We start from the raw sequence: 12090 nt of genomic DNA on the forward strand, positions 1-12090 counted from the left end.
TTGTTTTTTCACTTTCTCCTGATGGGTTCATCACACTTTTCTATCAGTGTTGTTGGGATTTTATTTGCTAGGACTTATTGGCCATTTTGGAAGAGTTCGAGAAGAGGAAAATGATGCTTAAGACTTTCAATACTTTGAATATAACCATCATTCCTAAAATTAATATTCCAAACTCTTTCTCTAATTTTTGACCCATCTTGCTTTGTAATAAGATCTATAAAATTTTCACCAAAGCCATATATTTGAGACTACAGAAGCTTATTCCTATTATCATTTCCCAAGAGCAAGGTGGGTTTGTCTAGGAAGAGAAACCATGGAAGGTGCTTTGGTTTCCCATGAAGTTCTTCATTCTATTAACTTTCATCAATCTTTTAACTTCATAATCAAACTAGATATGATGAAGGCTTACGATTGAATTTGTTGGGATTTTCTTTTCATAGTGCTTTCCAAGTTTAGCTTTCCTCCCCATTGGTGCAAATGGATTAGAGGTTGAGTTTCAGGAGCTTCATTTTCAGTCATTATTAATGGGACGCCCACTAGTTTTCTTGGCTTCACTCAAGGGATACATCAAGGTGACCCTCTTTCACCAACTCTCTTCATCATCATGGTTGATGCTTTTAGTAGAAGTGTAAATCTTAAACATTCTCAAGGCCTTTAGCAAGGGGCTCAAATTATTGGCACTCCAGTTTCTATTACTCATTTCCTTTTTGCAAATGATACCCTACTTTTTGGAGCAGCAAGCTTAAAAGAAGGTAGGCATATCAAACTCACCTTGGATACTTATACCTCAATCTTGGGTCAAAAGGTGAATGCTCACAAATCTAAAATTTATCTATTTAATACCAATCAAGTCTTATCAGACAAAATCATAAATATCTTGGGTTTCTCAGTTGAACAACTGCCTTCTAAGTATCTTGGATTAGCTTTTAATATGGAAGCAAATAAAATTTATTTTTGGTCATCCATCATTGACAAAATTAGGAGCATAATTTTAGCATGAAAGCTGGATGGCTTTCACTTTTAGGTAAAATTTTACATATAAATATAGTGTTATCTGCTATTTTGAACTACTTTTTAGTTATTTTAAAAGCCCCTCCATCTATTGTGCACCAAATAAAGAAGTTGATTAGAGGATTTCTTTGGAAGGGTAATATGTTTGATGAAAATAAGGTTCCCCTTATCTCCTTAAAAGAAATTGCTTGAAGTAAATTCATTGGGGTTGTGGGGTTACATGACTTGTCTAAAAGGAACAAAGCTTTTGGGGGTTAAGCTTATTTGGCAAATGTATACCAGGCCTAATAATAAATGGTGCAAGATAATGCAACACAGATATCCAGACAACCAAGATCCTAGTCACATTCTTTCCATTTCAAACCCTCCTAATGGATCAGCAATTTGGAGCTTCATAATTTTTTAAGGAGAGGAGATGGTCAAATTCATTACTTTGGAAGTGCATTGTGGAACCAAAGTAAATTTTTCATTGGATTCGTGGAATGGTTTCCCCCCTCTCTTCCTTCCCTATTTATAGAGACTCCATGATAGCTTCAACTGATAACTGGGGATCTTTTTAGCGAATTATGTTTCTACTATAGAACTCCACTCTAGTAGAGTGATTTGGAAAGGATATTTAGACATTCCAATTTATGATCAAGAAAGGACATATCTAAATAAGGTTCTCATGGAAAAATAGGTGTTTCTCTCCACTAAAGATGATTTTCTAATTTGGGCTACATCTAAAGATGGGAGGTATTTGATTAAGGAAGGGTATAAGGTGATTCATCAATTAGAAAATATTAGTGTCACATAGAGCCTTTTCTTTTTGTTGGAATCACTTAGTTCTTCCCAAGGCGGGCTTCTTTGCATGGCTAGCATTGAGAAAAAGAATTCTAACTATTGATAGGTTAGAGAAACTTCGTATTGCCCAACCCTTCAAATGTGTGCTATGTAAGGATGATTTTGATACTATAGATTATCTTCTTCTAAATTGTTCTTTTCCTCAAGATTGCTGGAAATTCATGCTAAATATATTGAACATGTCTATGCCATTATGAAATAAAACTTTGGGATGTCTTTTAATCTTGGCCTCTTTTATTTCCATCTTCCATATTTGCTTGTATTTGGAAATGTATTCCATCTATCAATATTTGGGCCATATGGTGGGAAAGAAACAAAAGAATCTTTCAATAAGATTTTTCCTTGATTGATAAGGTTCAAGCCAGAATTGAGAAGTTAGTTTTAGAAATTGTTAATACCACTACTTTCAAAGTCAGCTTCAACTTCTTTTCTTCTTCATGGGATAGTTCTATTATCAGAGATTGGAAAAATATTTTAATTCCTATTGGCTCAACTCCTACAAGAAAGCATAGTAGAGTTTTTGATAGGGCTCTTATTATTTGATCACCTCCTTCCAATGGTTTTGTAAAGATCAATTTTAATGGTTCCTCTAGAGGAAACCCAGGTAAACTAGGTGTTGGTGTTTTTATTAGAGACTATCACAACAAATTTTTAGCTATTAAAACTTCCCCTCTTCCCTTTAGAACTAATAAATTGGTAGAGGTAGATGCTCTACATGCAGGATTATTGCTTGCTAAAAGAGACGATTATTGTAGAGTTCACGTCGAAGGTGATTCTATGGTGATTATTAATTCTTGTATTTCTAGGACTTCTTATAATTGGTGGATTTCTTATATTCTAAAGAAGATTTGGTTTCTTATTGATTCTTTTGAGGATCATCATATCTCTCATACTCTTTTTGAACTTAACAAAGCAATAGACTTTTTGGGTAATCTTGGCTATTATGATATTAGCATTGATTCACATTATCTTGATATCAATTTTTATCCTCAATTGCAAGATACTATTAAGCAAGAATCTATACAATTGAGGTCTAAGTGAGCTATTATCTATGCTACTCCAATCTTAAGATTTGATGGAAAGCTTATTGTTCTTTGTTTTCTTTTGGTTTTGTTTGTGCTACTCCTATCTTTAGTCTTGATGGTGAGCTTTTCCTCTTTGTAATCTACTTTATTTTTACTATTTACATATTTCAATCTTATTCCTTTTTCCCCCAAAAAAAAACCTTTCATGTAGATTTGTTGTGTATTAAATTTAGTTTTAATAAAACTTATACATATGCGATTCAATGTCACGGGACCCTTAAGAGATGTAATCTATTTTATGTTGATTGTATGTATGTGAGTTATTGTTTATGCCATGTTATCACTTATTGTTTAATCTTTAAAAAAAAAATGTTTTGAAAACTTAGTGAAATTTTAGGTAAATTTCTTTTGGGTTCCCTGGTGGGGCATTATAGTATTGAACTGCTCATCCTTTAGTCTATATTGTTATTTGATTCATGGATATTATGGGAAAATTAGGACTAGTAGAAAATCCATAACCACCATCACTCTTGCTCATTTCTATTTCATCACTTTTTAACTCATCTTCCATAGCATTAAACTTCCCCAAACTCTTGAGGATAGATCTTGATAAATAATTATGAGATTAATCTAGAATGTGAAGATTCTTGAGTTGAAGCAATTCTTGCATACAAGTGCTTTAAAATTTATTAGAAGTCAAGTTGAGAATTTGTAGCTCTACTAGTTTGGCAATCTAAACTGGGATGCTCCCCTATATTCTATTATTTCCAATGTCAAATACTCAAAGTTTTGTAGAATTTTCAATAGAAGGAGGGATAAAATCATGCAATTTTTTATCATTGAGATTGAATGTCACAAGTAGAGTTAGATTTCCTAGCTCTTTTGGCATCTCACCTTCAAGATAATTTTGATCCAAATTAAAGATTACCAATTGAGAACAAGCCAATACATTTTTAGGGATAATATCGGTTAGTTGATTGTTTGACAAATCTAATAACTTCAAGCTATTAGTAGAGCATTAAGAGTGTAGAATAGAGTCGTGGAACCTATTGTCTCATATGTCTAAAAACTATCCACTATATTATGGAATAGAACCATATAAGGCATTGTTGTACAAGTCTATATTAAAAATAGATTTAGAAATAACAAGGGTCAGAGAATCTTCTAGTCAATTATGTGAAAGGTTTAAAAAAAATAAATCACAAACCCTAAAATTTGCTTGGCACACGAAGGTGTGGAGTGACAATTGTTTAGCACACAAAGGATGTCGTGTGATAGGCAATAGGTGCCAAGTGCACTCAACACATGAAGGAGCTAAGTGACTTGGCACTAAGAGCAACTTGGTAAACAATATGTCAAGTGAGCTCAGCATTGAAGATGCCAAGTGAGCTTGGAAGGGACAATAGAGATAGAACCCAATTAAAGACTAGACCTAGTGAGTAGTATAACAGACTGCTATTAAAACTCAGAGGGAAAAACCTCAAAAGCTTACAAGAATGGAAATCTTAAATATAAAACATGTAATGTTAAGTAGAAGGAAGATAATAGATAACCAAGTATGTCATCTTTCTTGCTTATATTCTATTCAAAAAAACTATTACAAAAATTTGTGAGCATTCGGCTTCAACCATTAAAAACCCTAAAAACATCAAACTGATAAAATTTCAAATTTCAAACTTATAGCTCTAATGGCTACATACAGTAATGTCCAAAGTAATCATTGTTTCATAGGTTGAATCAATAATGAACTTATGGAATGACAAAAGGACCCAATATGTGCAATTGCAAAAATGAAAACTTCCTTCTGTCTTTTGAACTCTAACTTGATTTGTTGATCAACTTCCTTCTCTGCCTTGTTCTCTTGCACTTCTCTTCTTTGCTCTACAAATCCCTCTACTCTGATCTATTTGAATGAATCTGATACATTCCTTTTTATCTCTTGAAAAAAATGTTTTCCCTATCATTTCAAATTTCAGCTACTTGCATTTAATGTTTTTGATTGTTGTGCAAGCTGTTAAGGTGGTAGGTGGGCATTTGTCTCTAGGGGCAGCTTACCTACTACATTAAATATTTCAACACTCACCCTTTGTCCCAAGCCAAACCAAAAAAGGATCATTCTTGATCCAAATCAACTATACTAAGACACTCTCTTAGGTGTAAAAAAATTCCAATGCCTAAAGGCTTAGTAAATATGTTTGCTAGCTACTGCCTAGACTTGCAAAATTCCATTTTGGTATCCTGGTTCTCCACCAACTCTCTAATGAAGAAATATCTAATCTCTGTATGCTTGTTTGTCCCATGGAATATTGGATTCTTAGATAGTTCAATTGAGGAGTTGTTGTCATAGTAAATTGCGGTTCCATCGTCTTGCCTTTCATTCAAATCTATCAACATTCTCCTTAACCAAATAGCTTGACATGTTGTTGTATTTGCTACTATGTATTTAGCCTCTACTATAGATTGAGCAATAATAGGTTGCTTCTTGGATGCCCATGAAATTGCACCCAATTTCATATGAAACATGTATTCAGAAGTGCTCTTCCTATCATCTAAACTTCCAGCCCAATCACTATCTGTATAACCCACCAAATTGAAATAATTTTCTATAGTATACAAAATTCTAAATACCTTAGTACCATTCACATACGTTAGGATCATCTTTCCTACTTGCTAATGAGTATACATTAGTATTTCCAAAAATCTAGAAATCAAACTTACTACATGCATCATGTCTGGTCGAGTTGTAGTCAATACATCATACTTCCAACCATGGTCTTGTATAGTGTTTGATTCACACTTTTGCTGCAATTTTCCTTGCTCAACTTCAGGCATATTGTTGTTGGTGTTAGGGTTGTCTTATTGTTCTGCATTTTGAATCTCTCCAAGATCTACTTTGCATATTTTTCTTAAGAGATGAAGATGCCATCATACATTTGTTTTACTTCTATGCCTAGAAAGTACTTCAAGAGACCTAGGTCTATCATTTCAAATTCATTTTTCATGGCATCTTTGAACTCACCAATTAGTAAATTATTATTTTCAATGAAGATTAAGCCATCTACATACAAGACAACAATCAACACATTACCATTTTCTGCCTTGATGTAAAGTGTGGGGTCACCGTCACTTTTGCTAAAGTCATTTCTCATCATATATGAGTCAATCCTATTGTACCATGCCAATGGAGCTTTCTTAAGCCCATAAAGAGCTTTCTTCAATCTATACACTTTTTATTCTTCACCTACAACTTCATAATTAGGTGGCTGCTCCACATATACTTCTTTCAACACACCATTCAAGAAGCCAGACTTCACATCCATTTGATATACCTTCCATTTTTGTTGGGCTACAATTGCTATGAAAGTATGCATGATTTCCATTCTTGGAACTGGGGCATATGTCTCATCATAATCTTTGCCATACTATTGCTTGTACCCCTTGACCATTAAACATGCCTGATGCCTATCTATTTTTCCTTGAGCATTGCACTTGGTCTTATTTCACTCCGATTACTTGTTCCTTGGGAGGCAAATTAGTTAACTCCCATGTCTCACTTCTTTCAATGGCATCTATTTCCTCATCCATGGCATTACGCCATTTCTCTTCACTCACAATTTACTCAAAATAAATTGGATCACTATGAGAAAATAATGCAAAAGTTACACTCTCATCATAATCTTCATTAAGACTTTCTTCTTTGTATATCTCCCTTAGACTTTTAGTCTTTTTTGGTAGTAGGGAGGTGAGAGTGTGATCTAAATTTTTAGTATTGCTACTACTAATATTTTGCATACTAGCTTGGGGATGTATTGATGTGCTTGGAATTGTTGCTTGGCATGTTAAGGGTTTCTTGCATTTTTGCCTTTGTCTGCAATCCATGTTTGTTGCTTCACCTTCTTACTAATCACCAATGTTATATTCTTCCTCTTTAATAGTAAGAACTTTACTTGAATTGGTTGAGGATTCATCTATTGAGCCATCCCATGATAGATTTTAAAGAAACTCCACATCTCTTGAAATGATCATCTTCTTGTCAATTGGATCATACAATCTATAACCTTTTGATTTTGAGTTGTACCCTATGAAGGTGCACTTCACACCTTTTTCATATAGGTTTTTCGTTTGTTCTTTAGGAACATGTGCATATGCTACACATCCAAACATTCTCAAGTGTTCAACTATCCATATGTTCTTTGACCATGCCTAAAGAGGAATCTTGTCAAGAACTAATTTTGTAGGACACCTGTTAATCAGATATACTACTATTGGTATAGCCTCTCTCCAATATTTACTAGGAAGTCCCTATCTTTCATCATCCTTTCCATTTCAACAATGGTCCTATTCTTCATCTTAGCCACTCCATTTTGTTGCAAAGTATAACTAGTCTTTCTTTATGCCATTCTACCTACAAAAATTTACAAAAATACTGGAGGTATACTCCACTCATCTATTTGATTTAAGGACCTTTACATAGTGTCCACATTCTTTTTTAGCTAGGGCTTTAAATTCAAAAAAAAATTCAAATGCATCAGATTTGTTCTTCAAAAAATACACACATGTCTTATGACTAAAATCATCTATGAATGTCATAAAATAAGTACTCCTGCCAATAGAAGTAGTGTTCATACGGCCTACCAAATCCAAATGCACCAATTCTAATGGTGCTCTAGCCCTTCTAGAATTTCTAGAATTAAAGGGAAGACTATGTTGCTTATCCAAAATTCAAGTCTCACATTTGTCATAAGAATCTACTATGCTTGGAAAACTATCTACCATTCTTTTCTTGAATAACAAATTTAAACCAGCAAGGCCAAGATGTCCATACTTGAGATGCCAAAGTTTGGAGGGGTCTCCAGTCACACTCCTAAGAGCTGATTGCTAATGTACTACTATGCATGCATGCTTGGGAGGTGTAACACTAACTTGAGAAGAGAAACATGTCTCTATCCTTAATAGGAACATCTTGTTCTTTATCATTTGGACTACTACAAGTAATCTATTACTCCCATCCTTCTCATGAATGACACTCTTTGCATTTTCCATCAGCACTTTGTATCCATTTTGAATGAGTTGTCCAACACTCATCAAGTTGTGCTTCATACCGTGGGCAAAATACACATTCTGTATCTCCTTCTTCTCACCTTGCTTGGTGTGGATCATAATACATCCTTTGCCCACTATAGGAATGGTTCCATTATTTCCCATCTTAATTTCACACTTAAAAGTCTTATCAATGAAAGAAAATAAGCTTTCATTACCACTCATGTGGTTGCTACAACTATTGTCTAGGTACCATACCTTAGGGGTTTCTTCTTCACCGATGTTGCACATGATGAAGGCTATGAGATTGTTTGCATTTCCCATGTTCACATCAGCCATATTAGCATTCTACTTTGATTAATCACCTTGTTTCTTTAAGAATTCACTTGCATAATTCCCATACTTATGATAGTAGTAGCATTCAACATTTCTCTTGTTCGAGTTGTAATTCTTCTTACCTCCTCTAGAGCTATTTTGAGAGGTGCTTGCTCCCTCTTGGTTGCTTGCTCATCCCGAGCTTTCTACACCAGAATTCCTTTGACCATTGCTTCCATGACATCTACTTCTTGAGCCTTGACTAGAGCCATTTCTTCCTCTCCCTTTTCCTCTTGAATTTTCTTGAGCCTTGAAAGACTACTCTTGGAAAGTTGTTGCTGATCTATTTATCTGGTCCTCATGGTTTTGAAGAGTTCCAATTAACTCATCCATGGTCAATGTGGTGAGGTCTTTTTATTCCTCTATGTTCATCATAAGGTTGACATATTTATGAGGTAAACTCCTTATTATCTTCTCTAAAATACTCTACTGTTCATAATTTTCTCAATTTGATTTAAACTAGTTTATCAAAGTGGAGATTCGTGAGCTAAACTCTACAATAGGTTCATTGTCCTTCATCTAAAGGTTCTCAAACTCTCTTCTAATCATCTATAGGTTCACTACTTTGACCTTATTAGTCCCCTTTAAGTTTGATTCTTCCTTTGCATAATTTGTTGCTACAATCTTGGGAAAAATAGTCTCTATCATTGTGGCCTCAATCAGACTTGATGTCTTAGCGTCCTTTCTCTTTGACTCTTTCAACTATATCTTTTGATTGTTGTTGAGGGTAGGATATTGAGCTAGGTCTATTACATTATTGAATCCATTAAATATAAACTCCCACAAATCATTTGCAACCATTATGGTTTTCATCTTCTTTTCCTATGTGTCATAATTTTGTCCATTAAAGCATGGTGGTTGCTACCATATCTTTTCTACATCACTTGCCATGTCAAATACCCCCCCACCAAAAAATTCCCTAACTCACTATTGATGTGGGGCCTCATAGCTCTAATACCATGTGAAAAATAAATCACAAACCCTAAAGTTTGTTGGGCACAGGAAGGTGCCAAGTGACAATTTCTCAGCACACAAAGGATCTAGAGTGAACTTTGCAAATGAAGGAGCCAAGTGACTTGGCACTAAGGGACACTTGTAATAGTGTATGCCTAGTGAGATCAATAGTGAAGATGCTAAGTGAGCTTGGCAGAAAGAACAATGATAGAACCTAGTCAAAGACTATATTGAGTGACCAGTATAACAAACTGCCATTAAAACTCAGAGGGAAATACTTTATAAACTTAAAAGTATGGAAATTTTAAATGTAAAACATGTAATGTTAAGTAGAAGGAAGACAACAGATAACCAAGTATGCCTACTTGCTTGTTTATATTCTATTCAAAAAAGCTATTAGAAAAATCTAGGAGCATTTGGTGTTCAACTAAAAAAAACCCTAAAAACTTCAAACTTATAGCTCTAATGGCTGCATACAATAATTCCTTGAGCAATCATTGCTTCACAGGTTGAATCAATAAAAAACTTACAAAATGAAAAAATAACCCAACATGTGCAACTACAAACACAAAAACTTCATTTTGTCTTTTGAACTCTAACTTGATCTATTGATCAATTTCCTTCTCTACTCTGTGCCCTTGTACTTCTCTTCTCTGGTCTATAAATCCCTCTCCTCTAATCTGTTCGAATGAATCTGATACATTCCTTTTTGTCTCTTGGCAAAAATGTTTTCCCTCTCATTTCAAATTTGAACTCACCTACCTACATTTAATGTTTTGACTCATGTATAGGCTGTCAATGTGGTAGGTGGGTGTTTGGCTCCAGGGGCAACTAACCTATTGCATTAAATATTTCAACAAGATTGAGCCCTCTGAGAGTGGGAAGCTCTCATAACCAATTGGGAATATTTACCAAAATTTTTTTATCTAATAGGTCCACATATTCTAATGAAAATTGGGTAGACAAAAATGTAGTAATCTCTCCCTAAAGATTAAAAAACCTTAACACTAGGTAATTTAGTTGGGAAAAATGTGGAATCCAACTTAATGAGATATTATGTGTAAGATGATTATCAGAAAAGTTCACTTCCTTGAGGTGTGGTATATAAAGTTGACTAGAAAAGTTCTTTCATCTTCTTGGCATGTGTTTATGAATGAGAAGTGGAAGAGCAAGGTAATTGTCATAGTTATGTAGAATCCAAAGGGAGACATTATTGTATTTGAAAGCAAAGCTGATGAGGTTATGGATGATAAAACAAAGATGTACAATGTTGTTCCAATGAGGAATTTAGTGGACTCTTTCATGTACTCCTCTTCTTTAGAGTGTGTTCATAGTGAGGAAAGCCATTTTTTTATTTTATCTTATATGTGTCTCACCTCGAAACTACACTTTTCTCAATTTTTCTTTTGACTAGACTCTTTCTTGTAGACTTGCAATTTAATAAACACTTTGATTTGTATTAAAGTGATTTCAACATTTTTGACTCATTCAAATTCAAAGAATAGTTTTCCCTATTGGAGAAAATCAACCTTCTAATAATAATAATAGTAGACAGGGCAATAATAATAGGAGAGAGGTTTAAATAGTTGTTGATGTTTTTACATTTTGTATATGTTATTATTTAAAAATTTATTGAAAAAATCAATATGCAGAATTTTACTAAACAAAAAATTAAAATTTCAATCTTATGAGGGTAATTATAATAAATTAAGTGTCCTCTTCATGGCATATGGGTTTTAGTTTGTTGTTTAGACATTTTCTATGCTTTTGTAGATGTGTAATTGACCAGTAAATGTAGTCAAAATCCATTAAGTGCATTTTTATTTTAGGGAAGGCTTTCTTAAGCTATCCACTTCCATAATTATTTTTAAATTCTTTTGTTTTTACTATAATCATCCACTTTTAGAGGATGCAAACCTAAAATTGAAGGGAGTACTATCCAAATCAATGTTTGGAGACTGACACATTGTGATGAAGGATACTGAGCTACAAAATATTGACTTGAACCACTTCCTTGTCATCTATAACAAAGCCTAGGAGAGATCAAAGATGGCATCCTCTATAATAATGGTGGGATTGGTCAATGCTACTCTACACCCAACATTGGTTCAATCCTCTAAACTTATGATGACCCTAGCTAATCATTAGATACCAAATGAAAGGGTTGTGAAAAGTGTAATAGGAAAAATCATCTTGGATATATTAGGCCTCATAATATTGAGAAAATATTCCTTTCCCCATATCAATGAATATTATTCCATATCTTTTTGAGAGCACCCATAGGTGGTATAAGGAGAACACAAAACTCATCAATGAGATAGTATAGAAAAGGTACTTGATCACCCCAACCCCATATGGCAAGGCTAGAAGAGTATACCTAAGCAAAGGATACATGATATTAGACATTGGCTCCTATATTGCATTATTAAGTAGAGTCATGGAATTATTTATGTCTAGTCATTTAAAGACGTGGGTGATTTGTTTCATTGAGAAGATCATAAATATGAGCAATAATTTAGACTAGGGAACAATTATTAGTGATTCCCTATAGGAACATCTTGAATTGGTAATAACATACCCACTTGATTCTACATGACTTTGTATGTAGTCTACATGTTGGTAACTTGATTTGAATACCCTAGACTCTCAAGAAAGGGAAGTTTGTAGGATAAGAATGCTTGGCCTTACATTTCCTATCCACAACTGGTGTAGAAGATTTTGATCAAAGATTGAAACATCAAATTGTTAATGATGCCTTTATTTTTGTTATTGTTAGTGTCATTGCGTGAGACTATAAAAAATTATTTTCTATTGAAGCCCCCACCTGAGTTTTGTCAAACTA

Source organism: Cupressus sempervirens, chromosome 8 (assembly GCF_028749045.1).
Source record: "Cupressus sempervirens isolate cs-2001-9-10 chromosome 8, ASM2874904v1, whole genome shotgun sequence".
Classification (NCBI taxonomy): domain Eukaryota; kingdom Viridiplantae; phylum Streptophyta; class Pinopsida; order Cupressales; family Cupressaceae; genus Cupressus; species Cupressus sempervirens.